General features: G+C 43.7%; 1 protein-coding gene across 1 annotated transcript in view; it reads left to right on the plus strand.

The window, feature by feature from the left end:
- The window catches only part of LOC109889147 (KN motif and ankyrin repeat domain-containing protein 3-like), a 48,691-nt gene that overhangs the window by 12,434 nt on the left and 16,256 nt on the right, over positions 1 to 20,001 (plus strand). The window lies entirely within an intron of this gene.

Consider the following 20,001-nt stretch of genomic DNA (forward strand, 5'->3'; position numbering starts at 1 on the left):
GAACACATTTATCACACACTTATTTTCAATGACGGCCGAAGAACGGTGGGTTAACTGCCTTGTTCAGGGGCAGAACGACAGATTTTCACCTTGTCAGCTCGGGGGATCCAATTTTGCAACCTTACAGTTAACTAGTCCAACGCAATAACGACCTGCCTCTCTCTCGTTGCACTCCACAAGGAGTGCCTGTTATGTGAATGCAGTAAGCCAAGGTAAGCTGCTAGCTAGCATTAAACTTATCTTATAAAAAACAATCAATCATAACCACTAGTTAACTACACATGGTTGATGATATTACTAGATATTATCTAGCGTGTCCTGCGTTGCATATAATCTGACTGAGCATACAAGTATCTAAGTATCTGACTGAGCGGTGGTAAGCAGAAGCAGGCGCGTAAACATTCATTCAAACAGCACTATTGTGCGTTTTGCCAGTAGCTCTTCGTTGTGCGTCAAGCATTGCACTGTTTATGACTTCAAGCCTATCAACTCCCGAGATGAGGCTGGTGTAACCGAAGTGAAATGGCTAGCTAGTCAGCCGGCGCTAATAGCGTTTCAAACGTCACTCGCTCTGAGCCTTCTAGTAGTTGTTCCCCTTGCTCTGCATGGGTAACGCTGCTTCGATGGTGGCTGTTGTTGTTGTGTTGCTGGTTTGAGCCCAGGGAGGAGCAAGGAGAGGGACGGAAGCTATACTGTTACACTGGCAATACTAAAGTGCCTATAAGAACATCCAATAGTCAAAGGTTAATGAAATACAAATGGTATAGAGTGAAATAGTCCTATAATTCCTATAATAACTACATCCTAAAACTTCTTACCTGGGAATATTGAAGACATATGTTCGCATGTTCTGAGCAAGGAACTGAAACGTTAGCTTTCTTACATAGCACATATTGCACTTTTACTTTCTTCTCCAACACTTTGTTTTTGCATTATTTAAACCAAATTGAACATGTTTCATTATTTACTTTAGGCTAAATTGATTTTATTGATGTATTATATGAAGTAAAAATAAGTGTTCATTCAGTATTGTTGTAATTGTCATTATTACAAATCGGCCGATTGATCGGTGTCGGCTTTTTTGGTCCTCCAATAATCGGTATCGGTATTGAAAAATCATAATCGGTCGACCTCTAGTTTGCGTTCCTGTGTGCACGCCTGTGTGTTCTTCAGAAACTTAGGCTGCTTTTCGACAGTAAAAGCAGTGTTACTCTAGTGTACATCCCCTTTGTTTATACTAGGGAAATTGTGTTTCCAAAGCTAGGGCTGACAGTGAGAACTTGTGAAGAGCAGAATTAACAACCTCTTCATAACCAAAATAGTTGCTTTGTGAGAAGGTGTTAAAGTTCACAGTTAGACATTGTTATGTAAATTACAGCTGAAAAGTAACAGTAGCCTGGCTTTGGCTCAGTGAGACACGGGTACAGGCCCATGTAGATGGAAACAGAAAAGTTAGCCTTTTTGGTAAAACAGGGGTTAATCCTGTATGGCAATACACAAGTAGTGTGTTTGTTCAGCTCCTCGTTTTTGCTTGTCTTCTCCCTGGATTTTTCTTCTGGTGTCACAGGAATTGGCTTTTTGGCCTTAGCGATGGGTTTCCTGTCAGGATTGGAGCGGCCCTGAGTTCCTACTGCGAGACAATAGGAGGTTTCCCCTGTGGGCTGGGTGCTGTTCTCAGACCTGCTTCCCTTCAGGAAACTGCAGATTTATCCCAGCAGCTGAGCTGTACTGAGCTGAGCCACACTGACTCAAACAAGGATTAGAGTGAGGCACTACCCTATGAGTGTGTGTCTCTTCTGAATGGGGCTTTTGTTATGTTCAGTAGTCTGATGGTAAAGATGAGCCTGTAGTTGTGGTGGGGTGGGCTGGAAGGATGAAGGAATAGCCTTGCCCAATAAGACCCGAATCTGGGTTAATAAGTGTGGGCTGATCTGGAGTGACTATCGTCTATCTGTGGAGCTAGAAGCATTGCTTTCTCTATTGTCAGCCGGGTTTGCTGTTGACCCTCTCTTTTGAGGGAAAAGGGAGGTGGTGGCCGGGATGAGGTCACTTTTCCAAAACATGGCTCCTGCCATGTAGCCAGCAGCCCTAGGCCAGAACACTTCCTGTTGAAAAGCAGCGCTGAAAAAGTATTCTTCAGTGTTAGAATTATGGTGAATGCCGGGGAAACAGCCACCTCAGTGATGACGGTAATGGTAGAGAGTCGTTATGTTAAACAGGATAACAAATCTTTATAGAAACCCTCAACAGCTATTGGAAATATGTGCAATTGCTTAGTTTATAGTAGCTTGGCTTCAATTTGTAGAGTAGTCCAGTGTGTCCGAATCCAATGACGGTTTTACAAAGTTAAACCTTCTATTCGTTTTACATTGACTTACAGCCATAGGCATTTGTTTTTGTCAGTTATGGGATCATATGACATGATCTACAAGATTGCAACAACAACATAGAACATTGTGTAACAGGCAGTTGCGCTTGCATGTGTCTGTGTGTGCGGCACATCATGCGGGTGTATGTGTGTGTGACATGGCTGTGGCTGTGGCTCACTGCTGTTGATGAAACAAAGGGGGATACCTAGTCATTTGTACAACTGAATGCCTTCAACTGAAATGTGTCTTCCACATTTAACCCTACCCCTCTGAATCAGAGAGGTGCGGGGGCTGCATTAATCGACATCCACATCCTCGGTGCCCGGGGAACAGTGGGTTAACTGCCTTGCTCAGGGGCAGAACGACAGATTTTTACCTTTACAGCTCGGGGATTTGATCCAGCAACCTTTCAGTTACTGGCCCAACACTTTAACCACTAGGCAGAGGGATGTGGCTTCTCCCCCTGATTGTGTGTGTGTTGTAATTTGGTGCCTGTCATCAGGACCTGGAAAAACATCTTGAACGGGCCTGTTTGTGCTGAGTGGGAGCTGATGACACTAAGTAAGGAGGAGTGAGGGAAGGAGTGGGTGGCATAGAGGCTCGGCTACATGTCTATTTTACACTCCTCTAATCTGAGGACAGGGAGTGGGTGGGATGGAGGCTACGTGTCTATGTTACACTCTTCTGATCTGAGGAACAGGCATCTGGGGCAAATCTGAGACACTTGGAATTTGGCGGTTGCTAATACCTGACTAAGGGTTTCTTTGTGTTTATCTAAGTGTTGTCGATCCTGCCTCGTTACCCCTGGCTTTTTCACAAGGTTGGTTATGAGTTTGGGGCTGTGTAGATAACCTAATCCTTCCAACATGATGATGTGTGCAACAGTGGCAATTGTTACTGAGTGGACTATCCTGGCTAAATAAAATAAATTAGTTGTTTGGAAGTTGAGATGATTTAGAGATTGGTTAATCTGCGCAGCACCTTGACTAATTTGACTGGATGTTGTGAAGAAGGCCTTGGAGTTATACCAGACTGGGAATTGAAATCCTGGCCCTAGTAAAGTTATAGGCTATAACTAAGGCCCAGAGTTTTCCCTAGCCAGGAAAATGTTTTTGCTAGATGGCCTTAGAACCCTGTGTTTGAAGGAGAGGGTTTTCCCTCTGGCTGGAAGAACGAAGCAGTGACAGCAGGCATGTCTGAAGCTAACCAGAGTCCCCCAGACCAATCTCCACTTGAAGTCTCAGGCTAATGGCCAGTGTCAGTGGATGGCATTCTCTTGTGATAAGCTTGGCTTGGTGAGATGAAGGGAAGGGGCTGTAGAGACTAGCCTCTGCAATCAGTTTTTGTGTTTTATTTTAATCCAATGCCTTGCTTTGTGGAATATTAATGTAGGCTATGCTGGGCTTTGCTGTCACAGTGTCAACATTTTGTGCATAGCTTCTCCTTGAATTACAATGAGAGATTACAGAAAATCCATGTATTTGGAGATGTTTTTTAATTTATCCTTCTATGTTATCACAACTACCATGTAGGTCTACATGTCCCAGCCTGGTCCATGCTAGCAAGTTGTGAGAGGGAAGTGTGGTGGAATGTGCCAGAGGCTATAGGGAAACAGAATCTGTGTGTTTGTGTGTTAGGGTGCTCTGACCCTGTGTCGATCTCTCTTTCTTAGTCTAGTTGTCTAAGGAAATGTGACCCACAACTCTGAACTCTGTATATTTGTTGGTGTGGATGTTAGCTTTTCTACGAGAGTTGTCATTCTGGGTCGGTGAGAGAAATAACATACTACTTTAGCTATGAAGGCTTTAAAAACCCCACTCCAGACCAATGTAGGAAATTGCTTTTCAACAAGGGGTGAATTCAGAAATATTGCTAAATGGATTCTCTCTACTTTTAATTTTCCCAGCAGGCTGTCTTGTAAGCCATGTGAGAACATATGTGACCGATTGGCTCAATTCGGTCTTCTGTAGCAAAATTTGAAATTGTGTTTTTTACATTGGATAAAAGTAAAGACTCAGAGCTAGAAAGTATATATCGAACACAACAGTTGAGGAACAATGGGAAAGTAATTCTGCTTTGATAAACTTGATAAACTTGTAACCCCACTTTTGAGAAAATGTTCCTTGAATGTTTTGGTACACCTACTGGAAAGCTCTTCTTTGTCTACACTCACCACTCACTTTATGGATTCACTTGAGGCCATGTGCTAAACAACCAAAGATTTCAATACTGGTTTATACTACGTATTCTGCCCTTGAGTTGCGTTCCCATGCAAAACTAGACAGATAGCTAACAACTAAGTCTTCAATAAAACTCCCAAGGCGTGACTTTTCTTGAATGAATATATTGAAAACGTTTGTGTTGTGAAACTGCAAAATACAGAAAAGAATATACTTTAGTATTCAATTCACACTGACATACTGTAGCTGTACATTAAACATTTGAAGTTGCATAAATACAAAGCACGCGCTAAGGTACCATGCATCTGGCATGATGCCAAACCATATAGCTAATTGTTAACCATATGGTAATTGGCTCCTTTCATTACTCTAATAATGTATAACCATCTATGTAGAATAACAAAGCATATTACACTAGAAACAGTAACAAAACTACAGTATTGTATATTTTACAATTAGTTTGCATGACGCATGAGCAAAGTAATACAGCTAATGACATACATTAAAGGCATTGCAATTTGTGAGTAAATGCAACCAACATTTATATGTAAGCAACTCTATCAATAACAAGATTATCATCATTAGCTAAATGCTTGAATCGAACTTACAAACAAATATTTTTCCAAGGCTGAAGCGTGACAAGAAATAACTACATTGAAAGACCTGCACCGTAGCGTTGTTTGTAGCTGCTTCTATGCGTGCAAAACAAATTCTGTACTTCCTGTTTGCGTCGTCTTTCTAAGTACCAGAAAGCGCCACTAGGGGGCAAATAACACCATTGAACACAATGAAAATCCAATTTAACCATTGTAATAAAATAATCTGTTACCTTCTAACAGGATGGCAGCACATAATGAAATTGTGCCACTATGAAATAAAACATATCAAGAAACAAATAATGTCCTTTCTATTTTTATCTTTTGTCTCTAGGATGCTTCAGAAAGAAGAACAACAATCTCTGAGATTGGTCTCAGAAACACCTTAGCAGCTCCTTGCTTGACAATTTTTAGTTCTACTTTCCTAACCTTTTTGTCAGTACTGGAAAAGGTTTTTACCACAAGCCCGACTGGCCAGTCATTTCTGTGTGCCTGACTGTCTTTCAATAAGACAACATCTCCCACTTTTACATTTGGCTTTTCTGCTGTCCATTTTCTACGTCTCTGCAGCGTTGTCAGGTACTCTTGTCTCCACCTTTTCCAAAAGGTGCCAGCGAGACACTGAACTTGCTTCCACTTTTTCCATTTCTCTTCTTTTTCTGTGGGAAGAGGGGCATCCCACTCACTCTGATCAGAAGAGAGTTCTCTGATTAAGGCTTTACCTTGCATTGTTATTGGAGCCACGAACCCAAGGGGGTCATAAAGACTATTCACTGTGGACAGGATGCCTCTCCGCGTAAAAGGCTTCTCATTGTGGGACACCTGGAATGAGAATCTGTCTGTTTCCAGGTTCCAGGAAAGTCCCAGACTCCGTTGAAAGGGGAGAGGGTCCACTCCTAGGTCCAGATCTTTTAAGTCTTTCGCACGGTCCTCCATAGGGAAGGCTTCCATAACTGTTTTGCTATTGGATGCAATCTTGTGTAGTTTCATGTTGGACTCCGCCAACATTGCTTGTGTTTTTCTTAGAATGTTGACAGCTTCTTCTGTAGTAGCTACTGATGTCAGACCATCATCGACGTAGAAGTTCCTCACTGTCAATCCAAGATGGCGTAGCAGTAAGTCGTCCTGTCGTGTCGTGTCCCTGTATATTTCGTTTATTTTTCGTTTTTTACATATTTTTCGTTTTTTACATAGCTATCCCTTTTAAAAACATTTTGCTAAACCTAAGCTTCCAAATACGCTGGATCTTCACAACTAGCTATCTAGCTAAACCGCAACCCCGGATGATTACCCCTGGCTAGCGTTTCCACCCACTTAGCTTGAAGCTAGCCCGGCCTGCGCTACCACCGTAGCATACTCCTGAGCTACAATACCCGGGCCCACGACCGGTCTATCGATGTCACCGCATGAAGAGGAATAAACAGACTCACCCCATCGCGACGTCCCCCAAAGGCTAACTCTCTAGCCCTCGCTATCTCCCTGCTTGCTAATTCGGCCTGCTAACTGCTAGCTTGTCCAGCTCCGGTCCGCTAACTGCTACCTTGTCTAGCCCGGGCCTACAAACTGTTAGCTTGTTAGCACAGGCCTGCTAACCGCCTGAATCGCCGCGTCCCAAACGCCCACCGGACCCATATTTACTTTCTATCTCTTTTGACTTTTAATTTGTTTATACCTTCCGGAAACCTGCCTCACCCAATGTGATACGGAATCGCTATTATTTTTTATTTATTTTTAGAACACACTCAAGAACCTCCAGAAGCTAACCAGCTAACTAGCTACAAGCTATTTAGTCATTGTTAGTTTTTTAAAATCCTGGATAACACTCGCCAGTCCAGCTTCCCTGCCCCATCCACCGCTGCCCCCTGGACACTGATCTCTTGGCTACATAGCTGATGCACGCTGGACTGTCCATTAATCACGGTACTCCATTCTGCTTGTTTGTTTTATCTGTTGGCCCCGTTGCCTAGTCTACGCCATTTTACCTGCTGTTGTTGTGCTAGCTGATTAGCTGTTGTCTCACCTACTGTTTTAGCTAGCTTTCCCAATTCAACACCTGTGATTACTGTATGCCTCGCTGTATGTCTCTCTCAAATGTCAATATGCCTTGTATACTGTTGTTCAGGTTAGTTATCATTGTTTTAGTTCACAATGGAGCCCCTAGTTCCACTCTTCATACCCCTGATAACTCCTTTGTCCCACCTCCCACACATGCGGTGACCTCACCCATTACTACCAGCATGTCCAGAGATACAACCTCTCTCATCATCACCCAGTGCCTGGGCTTACCTCCGCTGTACCCGCACCCCACCATACCCCCGTCTGCGCATTATGCCCTGAATATATTCTACCATGCCCAGAAACCTGCTCCTCTTATTCTCTGTCCCCAACGCTCTAGGCGACCAGTTTTGATAGCCTTTAGCCGCACCCTCATACTACTCCTTCTCTGTTCCGCGGGTGATGTGGAGGTAAATCCAGGCCCTGCATGTCCCCAGGCACCCTCATTTGTTGACTTCTGTGATCGAAAAAGCCTTGGTTTCATGCATGTCAACATCAGAAGCCTCCTCCCTAAGTTTGACTTACTCACTGCTTTAGCACACTCTGCTAACCCTGATGTCCTTGCTGTGTCTGAATCCTGGCTCAGGAAGGCCACCAAAAATTCAGAGATTTCCATACCCAACTATAACATCTTCCGTCAAGATAGAACTGCCAAAGGGGGAGGAGTTGCAGTTTACTGCAGAGATAGCCTGCAAAGTAATGTCATACTTTCCAGGTCCATACCCAAACAGTTCGAACTACTAATTTTGAAAATTACTCTCTCCAGAAATAAGTCTCTCACGGTTGCCGCCTGCTACCGACCCCCCTCAGCTCCCAGCTGTGCCCTGGACACCATTTGTGAATTGATCGCCCCCCATCTAGCTTCAGAGTTTGTTCTGTTAGGTGACCTAAACTGGGATATGCTTAACACCCCGCCAGTCCTACAATCTAAGCTAGATGCCCTCAATCTCACACAAATCATCAAGGAACCCACCAGGTACAACCCTAACTCTGTAAACAAGGGCACCTTCATAGACGTCATCCTGACCAACTGGCCCTCCAAATACACCTCCGCTGTCTTCAACCAGGATCTCAGCGATCACTGCCTCATTGCCTGTATCCGCTACGGAGCCGCAGTCAAACGACCACCCCTCATCACTGTCAAACGCTCCCTAAAACACTTCTGTGAGCAGGCCTTTCTAATCGACCTGGCCCGGGTATCCTGGAAGGACATTGACCTCATCCCGTCAGTTGAGGATGCCTGGTCATTCTTTAAAAGTAACTTCCTCACCATTTTAGATAAGCATGCTCCGTTCAAAAAATGCAGAACTAAGAACAGATACAGCCCTTGGTTCACCCCAGACCTGACTGCCCTCGACCAGCACAAAAACATCCTGTGGCGGACTGCAATAGCATCGAATAGTCCCCGTGATATGCAACTGTTCAGGGAAGTCCGGAACCAATTCATGCAGTCAGTCAGGAAAGCTAAGGCCAGCTTCTTCAGGCAGAAGTTTGCATCCTGTAGCTCCAACTCCAAAAAGTTCTGGGACACTGTGAAGTCCATGGAGAACAAGAGCACCTCCTCCCAGCTGCCCACTGCACTGAGGCTAGGTAACACGGTCACCACTGATAAATCCATGATTATTGAAAACTTTAATAAGCATTTCTCAACGGCTGGCCATGCCTTCCGCCTGGCTACTTCAACCTCGGCCAACAGCTCCGCCCCCCCCGCAGCTCCTCGCCCAAGCCTCTCCAGGTTCTCCTTTACCCAAATCCAGATAGCAGATGTTCTGAAAGAGCTGCAAAACCTGGACCCGTACAAATCAGCTGGGCTTGACAATCTGGACCCTCTATTTCTGAAACTATCTGCCACCATTGTCGCAACCCCTATTACCAGCCTGTTCAACCTCTCTTTCATCTCGTCTGAGATCCCCAAGGATTGGAAAGCTGCCGCAGTCATCCCCCTCTTCAAAGGGGGAGACACCCTGGACCCAAACTGTTACAGACCTATATCCATCCTGCCCTGCCTATCTAAGGTCTTCGAAAGCCAAGTCAACAAACAGGTCACTGACCATCTCGAATCCCACCGTACCTTCTCCGCTATGCAATCTGGTTTCCGAGCCGGTCATGGGTGCACCTCAGCCACACTCAAGGTACTAAACGATATCATAACCGCCATCGATAAAAGACAGTACTGTGCAGCCGTCTTCATTGACCTTGCCAAGGCTTTCGACTCTGTCAATCACCATATTCTTATCGGCAGACTCAGTAGCCTCGGTTTTTCGGATGACTGCCTTGCCTGGTTCACCAATTACTTTGCAGACAGAGTTCAGTGTGTCAAATCGGAGGGCATGCTGTCCGGTCCTCTGGCAGTCTCTATGGGGGTGCCACAGGGTTCAATTCTCGGGCCGACTCTTTTCTCTGTGTATATCAATGATGTTGCTCTTGCTGCAGGCGATTCCCTGATCCACCTCTACGCAGACGACACCATTCTATATACTTTCGGCCCGTCTTTGGACACTGTGCTATCTAACCTCCAAACAAGCTTCAATGCCATACAACACTCCTTCCGTGGCCTCCAACTGCTCTTAAACGCTAGTAAAACCAAATGCATGCTTTTCAACCGGTCGCTGCCTGCACCTGCATGCCCGACTAGCATCACCACCCTGGATGGTTCCGACCTAGAATATGTGGACGTCTATAAGTACCTTTTATCTCCCTCACCAACTTCAAACATCAGCTATCTGAGCAGCTAACCGATCGCTGCAGCTGTACATAGTCTATTGGTAAATAGCCCACCCTTTTCACCTACCTCATCCCCATACTGTTTTTATTTATTTACCTTTCTGCTCTTCTGCACACCTATATCTCTACCTGTACATGACCATCTGATCATTTATCACTCCAGTGTTAATCTGCAAAATTGTAATTATTTGCCTACCTCCTCATGCCTTTTGCACACATTGTATATAGACCCCCCCTTTGTTTTCTACTGTGTTATTGACTTGTTAATTGTTTACTCCATGTGTAACTCTTTGTTGTATGCTCACACTGCTATGCTTTATCTTGGCCAGGTCGCAGTTGCAAATGAGAACTTGTTCTCAACTAGCCTACCTGGTTAAATAAAGGTGAAATAAAAATAAAATAAAACTACATATTGCTTGGGTTCTGACCCATGTTCCTTCTCACCCTGTAGCGCTGCTCGTCTCATGCAGTAGATGGCTACGGCTGGTGAAGGGCTGTTCCCAAATGCATGCACTTTCATCCTGTACTCAGTTATGTTTCTATCTGGGTTGTTGTCTTCATACCAGAGAAACCTTAAGTAATCTCTGTGATCCTCACGTACACCAAAACAGTAAAACATTTGTTGCACATCTGCTGTTAGTGCAATGCAATCCTTGCGGAAACGCATTAGGACACCCAAGAGTGTGTTGTTTAAGTCTGGACCACTGAGCAGAACATCGTTAAGTGACACACCTTGACATTTAGCACTGGAGTCAAATACTACTCGTATTTGTTCAGGCTTTTGTGGATGGTAAACACCAAATATGGGCAGATACCAACGTTCTTCGTCTCCCTCTAGTGGCTGTGAAGGTTCGGCTTGGTCGTTATCCAGCATCTTTTGCATGAAGTCAATAAAATGACGCTTCATGTCAGGCTTTTTGTCTAAAGTCCTGCGAAGTGATGTGAGACGGTTCATGGCCTGCTCCCTGTTATTAGGAAGGCGACGTCTAGTGGGGCGAAAGGGTAGTGGAGCCACCCAGTTGTTTCCATCATCCTGGAAAACCTGTTTGTCCATAATGTCCAAAAAGGCTTTGTCCTCCACTGATGGTGCTGGTTTATCATCGTCTTGTGTTTTGTCGAACACGGAACATCCCAGGCTGTCTGTGTTCACAGTTGTGGTTGGATCTCTCGAGTGCACTGTAGAGGGAGAGATGTGTTTCTGAGCTACGCTGTTGTAGTTCTCTTTTACCTGGATGATGTCAGGGCAAGGGCTCAGATAGGATGTGCGACCATTTTGAAGTATGTTTGTCCTGAACACGTTAACATTGGCTGGTCGGTGAGCCGTTCCCAGACAGACCTCACCTACGATGACCCACCCGAGGTCGAGTCGCTATGCATAAGGAGTGTCGTGGGGCCCATTGATTTGCTCTCGTACCTTGTGTACCCTTAAGATGTCTCGTCCTAAGAGCAGGAGGATGGGAGCGTCTGGGTCCACAGCTGGAATTCTGTCCATAACTGGTTGCAGATGGGAATGATGATACGCAATGTCGGGGGAGGGAATCTCCATCCTATCGTCTGGCATCATATCACACTCTATCAGAGTAGGGAGAGTGAGCTGCATGTGTCCATCTATAGACTCCACCATGAAGTTGACGGCTCTCCTGCCTGAAGTCTCTGTTACCCCAGAACACGTCTTCATGGTGTATGGAGCAGAGTTGTCATTGATGTTGAAGAGACTGAAAAACTCTGTCTTGGCCAGAGATTTGTTACTCTGTTCATCAAGCACTACATACATTTTGACAGCTTTCTCTCTTTTCCCAGCCGGATAAGCTTTGACTAGGCATATTTTTGAACATGATCTTGGATTGACTGCCTCACCACAGACCTCTGTACACTTTGAGGTGACAGATAGAAGAGCATCGTCACCTTGCTCCCCGCCATGCTCTGTCTCTGCTGTAGCGGTGTCTGTATTTGCAGGGGCTGGGCCTGGATGCAGAGCAGCAAGAAGCCTGTCGCTGTCGCACTCAGAGCACTTGATTGAAACCTTACAGTCTTTAGCTATGTGCTGAGTTGACCCACAACATCGGAAACAAATGCCATTGTCTTTGAGATATGATTTGCGCTCATCTAGAGTTTTGTATCTAAACCCACAACACTTTTTAAGAGGATGAGGCTTGTTATGTATTGGGCAGTGACGGTCAGGGTTTTCAACCTTTGTCTTACTGGGTTTGGTTTGGTGGTCTGAGGCCTCAGATGACACATCTGTCTTGTATACAGTCACAGGTGTCTTGCTGCTGTACCTGGCAGGTTTCTCACTTTTCATGGACACCTGGTTAGTTGAGGTGTAGAGGGTGAAGCTGGGGTCATTTCTAATTTTCGCCTGGTTCCTGATGAATCTCGAGAAGAACGAGAATGGTGGGAATGCTACCCGATAGTCCTCCTTATATTTGGATCCCTGTGCTATCCATTTTTCTTGTAAACTGAATGGAAGTTTCTCTACAATAGGGTTTACCCCCCGAGATGTGTCCAGATAAGCGAGGCCTGGAAGGTACCCTTCTACTTTAGCACACTCCAGTTCGAGAAGAATGTCACCTAGTTCTCTTAGTTTGTGATTGTCTTTGTTAGCCAGTTTTGGAAAATCATCAATTTTCTTCAACAGTAAATTCTCGATCACTTCGGGTGTACCATAGCACTCTTCTAGTCGTTGCCAGACCATGTTAAGCCCTGCTGTTGCGTTGAAAATATGGTCAGATCTAATTCTGTTTGCTTGCTCAGACGACTCTGCCCTGGCCACTTGGTAATTAGATCTAACTCTTCCCTGGCTGATAAATTCAAGTCTCTGATCGCATTGAGAAAGGATGCTTTCCATGCCCAATAATTTTCAGGGCGATCATCAAACTTCAGGAGTCCGGAACTCACCATCTCACGTCGTAGGAGGTACTTGGTGAGGTCTGGTGCCACTTGTGACTCAGGGAAGTTGTGTGTGTGTGACTGGAAGTGGGCTTGCTTTCCATTTCCACCATGCTGCTGTTCATTTATTTTGAACGGAGAGTCTCTGCTCATGTTCTGTTGTTTGCTACTTTCTGGATTATGGCATGTAGCTGGGTCAACACTAAGCTCTTGTTTCTCCACTTCAAATGGAAGTTCAGCAAAGTAGGGCCTAGCATGTTGTTGCACATACTCACATGTACGTTGGACTGGACTTAAGGGCTGTGTCCCGGTGTCTAGTTCTTTGCGAAGCTCTCTGCGTTCTGATCCTACAACTTCTTCAAAGGCTGCAGCTTCAGCCAACGCAGCAGCAGCTGCTCTCTCAACTTGGAGAACATATAAACTTGCCTCGAGGTCAGCTTTTTGCTTCAACAAGCTGGCCTCTATTTCTGCCTTTTGTTTCATCACAGAAGCTTCCTTCTCAGCATAAGAGACTTGTGCGCGTGCTGCGTCCGCCTTGGCGCGTGCTTTGATGGCTGCAGAACTCACCGTTGAGGATCTGCTTGACTGTTTTGATGACCTTGATCTTGTAGATTGAGACTTGGTCCCAATGTGCTGAAGAGGCTCTTCCATCTCTCTCTGTTGAACACCTGGCTCTGGTTGTTGCATCATAGACTGCTGGTCTTCCCTAGGAAGAGAGGCTTTGTTTGCTGATGAATGTAGAAACAAAACCACCGTGTGTGGTTATTCTTGAGCTTGAGCCCGATGTGCTGATGTTTTTTCACTATTCTGCCCTTGAGTTGCGTTCCCATGCAAAACTAGATAGATAGCTAACAACTAAGTCTTCAATAAAACTCCCAAGGCGGGACTTTTCTTGAATTAATATATTGAAAACGTTTATGTTGTGAAACTGCAAAATACAGAAAAGAATATACTTTAGTATTCAATTCACACGACATACTGTAGCTGTACATTAAACATTTGAAGTTGCATAAATACAAAGCACGCGCTAAGGTACCATGCATCTGGCATGATGTCAAACCATATAGCTAATTGTTAACCATTCATTACTCTAATAATGTATAACCATCTATGTAGAATAACAAAGCATATTACACTAGAAACAGTAACAAAACTACAGTATTGTATATTTTACAATTAGTTTGCATGACGCATGAGCAAAGTAATACAGCTAACGACATACATTAAAGGCATTGCAATTTGTGAGTAAATGCAACCAACATTGATATGTAAGCAACTCTATCAATAACAAGATTATCATCATTAGCTAAATGCTTGAATCGAACTTACAAACAAATATTTTTCCAAGGCTGAAGCGTGACAAGAAATAACTACATTGAAAGACCTGCACCGTAGCATTGTTTGTAGCTGCTTCTATGCGTGCAAAACAAATTCTGTACTTCGTGTTTGCGTCGTCTTTCTAAGTACCAGAAAGCGCCACTAGGGGGCAAATAACACCATTGAACACAATGAAAATCCAATTTAACCATTGTAATAAAATAATCTGTTACCTTCTAACAGGATGGCAGCACACTACGCCTATTGACATGTCTGTAGACAGTTGTCGCAGTGACATCATGAACATTCTATTGTTGTTCGACATCAAACTTGTCGTTGTTCTTATGAAAAAGTGTAAACACAAAAATGACAGGCTGCATGACATCAGCAGCCTGGTGGTCCAAAATATCATAACTGGTATATTATAACACCAATAAACCCATCCGTTTAAAAATGAATTTAGTATATGCCAATCTAGCAAACCAGGCAACTAAAAGCAACTTTCTAAACAATGTTTTGGTTCGTTTCTAGCTTGTTAGCTGGCTAGCTAAATTTAAGTTAAGTTAGGTTAAGTTAGCTGGCTAGCCAGTTCAAATAATTACCATATCATATAGCTGACAATGTCTTAACTTTAGCTAATTTGTATTCATTATTACAGGAAAATAAACTCACAACAAGATCATTATTTGCAAGTTAATGGCGAGCTAATTTCAGAAAATAGCTTATGGTTGTGAGTGTGACTAAATAAATGTCGGGCATTCTACCGGAGAATTTTAGAACTTGGTCTCATTGGCCTAATGTTTATAACCTAATTTGACTTTGGTGCAGGTCATGTTGTTCTTCACATTACTGTCTCTGGTAAATACACACTATATCAAATAAAAGACAGGTTTATTTGTCACATGCACAGGATATAGAAGGTGTTAGCAACCAGGCTATAACTATCCTTTTTTTTTACATTTTAATTTAAGCAGGTAGGCCAGTTGAGAACAAGTTCTCATTTACAACTGTGAACTGGCCAAGATAAAGCAAAGCAGTGGGCCAAAAACAACAACACAGAGTTACACATGGGATAAACAAATGTACAGTCAATAATACAATAGAAAAATCTGTATATAGTGTGTGCAAATGAAGTAAGGAGGTAAGGCAATAAATAGGCCATAGTGGTGAAGTAATTACAATTGAGTAATTAACACTGTGGTGAGAGATGTGCAGATGAAGATGTGCAAGTAGAAGTACTGGTGTGCAAAAGAGCAGAAAAAACAAAGACAAATATGGGATGAGGTAGGTAGTTGGTTGGATGGGCTATTTACAGATGGGCTGTGTACAGATGCAGCGATCGGCAAGCTGCTCTGACAGCTGATGCTTAAAGATAGTGAGGGAGATATCAGTCTCCAACTTCAGTGATTTAAATTTTTTTTGTTCCAGTCATTGGCAGCAGAACTGGAAGGAAAGGCTGCCAAAGTAGGTGTTGGCTTTGGGGATGACCAGTAAAATATACCTGCTGGAGCGTGTGCTACGGGTGGGTGTTGCTATGGTGACCAGTGAGTTGAGATAAGATGGAGCTTTACCTAGCAAAGACATATAGATGACCTGGAGGCAGTGGGTTTGGCGACAAATATGTACAGTCGTGGCCAAAAGTTTTGAGAATGACACAAATATTAATTTCCACAAAGTTTGCTGCTTCAGTGTCTTTAGATATTTTTGTCAGATGTTACTATGGAATACTGAAGTATAATTACAAATTACAAAGGCTTTTATTGACAATTACATGAAGTTGATTCAAAGAGTCAATATTTGCAGTGTTGACCCTTCATTTTCAAGACCTCTGCAATCTGCCCTGGCATGCTGCCAATTAACTTCTGGGCCACATCCTGACTGATGGCAGCCCATTCTTGCATAAGCAATGCTTGGAGTGGTGCTCCATCATACTGGAAAAGGCATTGTTCCTGGATGGTTGGGAGAAGTTGCTCTCGGAGGATGTGTTGGTACCATTTTTTATTCATGGCTGTGTTCTTAGGCAAAATTGTGAGTGAGCCCACTCCCTTGGCTGAGAAGCAACCCCACATATGAATGGTCTCAGGATGCTTTACTGTTGGCATGACCTTGTCTTCTCTGGACAAGCTTTTTTCCGGATGCCCCAAACAATCGGAAAGGGGATTCATCAGAGAAAATGACTTTACCCCAGTCCTCAGCAGTCCAATCCCTGTACCGTTTGCAGAATATCAGTCTGTCCCTGATGTTTTTCCTGGAGAGAAGTGGCTTCTTTGCTGCCCTTCTTGACACCAGGCCATATTCCAAAAGTCTTCACCTCACTGTGCGTGCAGATGCACTCACACCTGCCTGCTGCCATTCTTGAGCAAGCTCTGTACTGGTGGTGCCCCGATCCCACAGCTGAATCAACTTCAGGAGACGGTCCTGGCGCTTACTGGACTTTCTTGGGCTCCCTGAAGCCTTCTTCACAACAATTGAACCGCTCTCCTTGAAGTTCTTGATAATCCAATAAATGGTTGATTTAGGTGCAATCTTACTGGCAGCAATATTCTTGCCTATGAAGCCCTTTGTTTGCAAAGCAATGGTGACGGCACATGTTTCCTTACAGGTAACTATGGTTGACAGAGGAAGAACAATGATTCCAAGCACCATCCTCCTTTTGAAGCTTCCAGTCTGTTATTCAAACTCAATCAGCATGACAGAATGATCTCCAGCCTTGTCCTCGTCAACACTCACACCTGTGTTAACGAGAGAATCACTGATATGATGTCAGCTGGTCCTTTTGTGGCAGGGCTGAAATGCAGTGGAAATGTTTTGGGGGATTCAGTTCATTTACATGGCAAAGCGGGACTTTGCAATTAATTGCAATTCATCTGATCACTCTTCATAACATTCTGGAGTATATGCAAATTGCCATCATACGAACTGAGGCAGCAGACTTTGTGAAAATTCATATTTGTGTCATTTTCAAGATTTTTGGCTATGACTGTAGCGAGGACCAGCCAACGAGAGCATACAGGTCACAGTGGTGGGTAGTATATGGGGCTTTGGTGACAAAACGGATGGCACGGTGATAGACTGCATCCAGTTTTCTGAGTAGAGTGTTGGAGGCTATTTTGTAAATCACATCACTGAAGTCAATGATTGGTAGGATATGCAAATGGCTCAAAAAAATAATAATATTGCTACACAGATCATACACGTAACATTAGCTAGCTAGCTAACAGTACGCTTTAACTTGCAATGTAAACAGCTTTCTGACAACATTAGAAACGTATAATATCTGAAAATGTAGCTAGCTAGACTCTCTTACCGTATACGTGGATGAATGCTTCTCCCTCTCTGTCATGGATGCCGTGGTTGCCCTTATTTTGACAATGTAATCCGGAGACAGGTGTTTTATACAACAGTGTGTTCTTTTCTAGACTCCCTCCATGTTATTTGCAATCAAATGCCAGAATTTTCTCCAACTCCTTAGCTATCATACTCAGCTTCCACCGGGCATTCCACTGAATTCAAAACTCGGTCCTCCATAAAGTGGAGAGTGGAGAGCATTAGCAACATTATCACAGTTCTTTGTGATATCTTTCAAAAAATCCTCTTTAGAAAGGATTACCTACACATACTGAGCAGCTATTGTTATAGACAGAAGCAATCATATCTAGTGGGAAGGTTCCTGTCTTTTTTTCATAGCCAAACCAACTAGGTTTATGAAAATGTTTGTTCATATTTACAGATAGCGTACACGTTTGTTTTTAAGTCACATGAAAGTTCACATGTTACAGAAGGCATTTCTGCCAAAAATGCATTTTTATAACAAAATAAATGTTTGCTTTCAAATGCCTCTCCTGTGAAGTAGTGACGTGCGACATACGCCTAGTTTCCTGAAACGAGTCACATATGAAGGTCTTCAGGTCTCCTTACAGTAAGAGCTTCATAGGCAGTTTATGGCAAGGTTTCATCTTGAATGAGAAGGAATTGCTGCAGTTAATTTCACCATCATTCGAAAGCATCAAGCTGCAACGGTCTGAATAATATAATTTTAAGCTTCTTTACCTCTGGGAAACACATGAAAAATACATAGAGATGTTGGTCTTAATTTGATCACCCTGTTGCAGGAGTGTATTTGAGGTTTAAAAATGCTTCTGAAATGTATAATTTCCACTTTGAAATTTCAGACTTGATATACCCTTACCAAAAATGTATCAACCCCTAAAAAAAAATCAAAATGAATTATAATCCACATAATAAATTTACATTTCCTGTTGCTTCAGGATTATTTTCCTGCTATAGAAAACTTGATCAAATTAAGATCCTACATATGTACATTGCATTCGGAAAGTATTCAGACCCCTTGACTTTTTCCACATTTTGTTACATTACAGCCCTATTCTTACATTGATTAAATAAAACATTTTCATCATCAATCTACATACAAAACCCCATAATGACAAAGCAAAAACTGTTTTTTATAAATGGTTGCAAATAATTAAAAAACCAAACAGAAATACCTTATTTAGATAAGTATTGAGACACTTTGCTATGAGACTTGAAATTGAGCTCAGGTGCATCATTTTTCCATTGATTATCCTAAAGACTCTCAGACCATGAGAAACAAGATTCTCTGTTATGGTGAAATTAATTCAGCTTTGGCCTGAATGCCAAGCGTCACGTCTGGAGGAAACCTGGCACCATCCCTAAGGTGAAGCATGGTGGTGGCAGCGTCATGCTGTGGGGATGTTTTTCAGCGGCATTGACTGGGAGACCAGTCAGGATTGAGGCAAAGATAAACGGAGCAAAGTATAGAGAGATCCTTGATGAAAACCTCCTTGATGAAAACCTGTCTAAGCACACAGCCAAGACAATGCACGAGTGGCTTCGGGACAAGTCTCTGAATGTCCTTGAGTGGCCCAGCCAGAGCCTGGACTTGAACCCGATCAAACATCCCTGGAGAGACCTGAAAATAGCTGTGCAGCGACGCTCCCTATCCAACCTGTACAGAACTTGAGAGGATCTGCAGAGAAGAATGGGAGAAACTCTCCAAAAGAGCCTGAATGCCAAGCGTCACATCTGGAGCAAACCTGGCACCATCCCTAAGGTGAAGCATGGTGGTGGCAGCGTCATGCTGTGGGGATGTTTTTCAGCGGCATTGACTGGGAGACCAGTCAGGATTGAGGCAAAGATAAACGGAGCAAAGTATAGAGAGATCCTTGATGAAAACCTCCTTGATGAAAACCTGTCTAAGCACACAGCCAAGACAATGCACGAGTGGCTTCGGGACAAGTCTCTGAATGTCCTTGAGTGGCCCAGCCAGAGCCTGGACTTGAACCCGATCAAACATCCCTGGAGAGACCTGAAAATAGCTGTGCAGCGACACTCCCTATCCAACCTGTACAGAACTTGAGAGGATCTGCAGAGAAGAATGGGAGAAACTCTCCAAAAGAGCCTGAATGCCAAGCGTCACATCTGGAGCAAACCTGGCACCATCCATAAGGTGAAGCATGGTGGTGGCAGCATCATGCTGTGAGGATGTTTTTCAGCGGCAGTGACAGGGAGACTAGTCAGGATTGAGGGAAAGACGAATGGAGCAAAGTACAGAGAGATCCTTGATGAAAACCTGCTCCGACCCTAAGCACACAGACAAAACAACGCACGAGTGGCCTCGGGACAAGTCTCTGAATGTCCTTGAGTTGCCCAGCCAGAGCCTGGACTTGAACCCGATCGAACAACTCTGGAGAGACCTGAAAATTGCTGTGCAGCGATGCTCCCCATCCAACCTGTACAGAACTTGAGAGGATCTGCAGTGAAGAATGGGAGAAACTCCCCAAATACAGGTGTGCCACACTGAATACTTATGTAAATGTGATATTTCCTTTT

This window comes from Oncorhynchus kisutch, linkage group LG4, assembly GCF_002021735.2.
Source record: "Oncorhynchus kisutch isolate 150728-3 linkage group LG4, Okis_V2, whole genome shotgun sequence".
Taxonomy (NCBI): domain Eukaryota; kingdom Metazoa; phylum Chordata; class Actinopteri; order Salmoniformes; family Salmonidae; genus Oncorhynchus; species Oncorhynchus kisutch.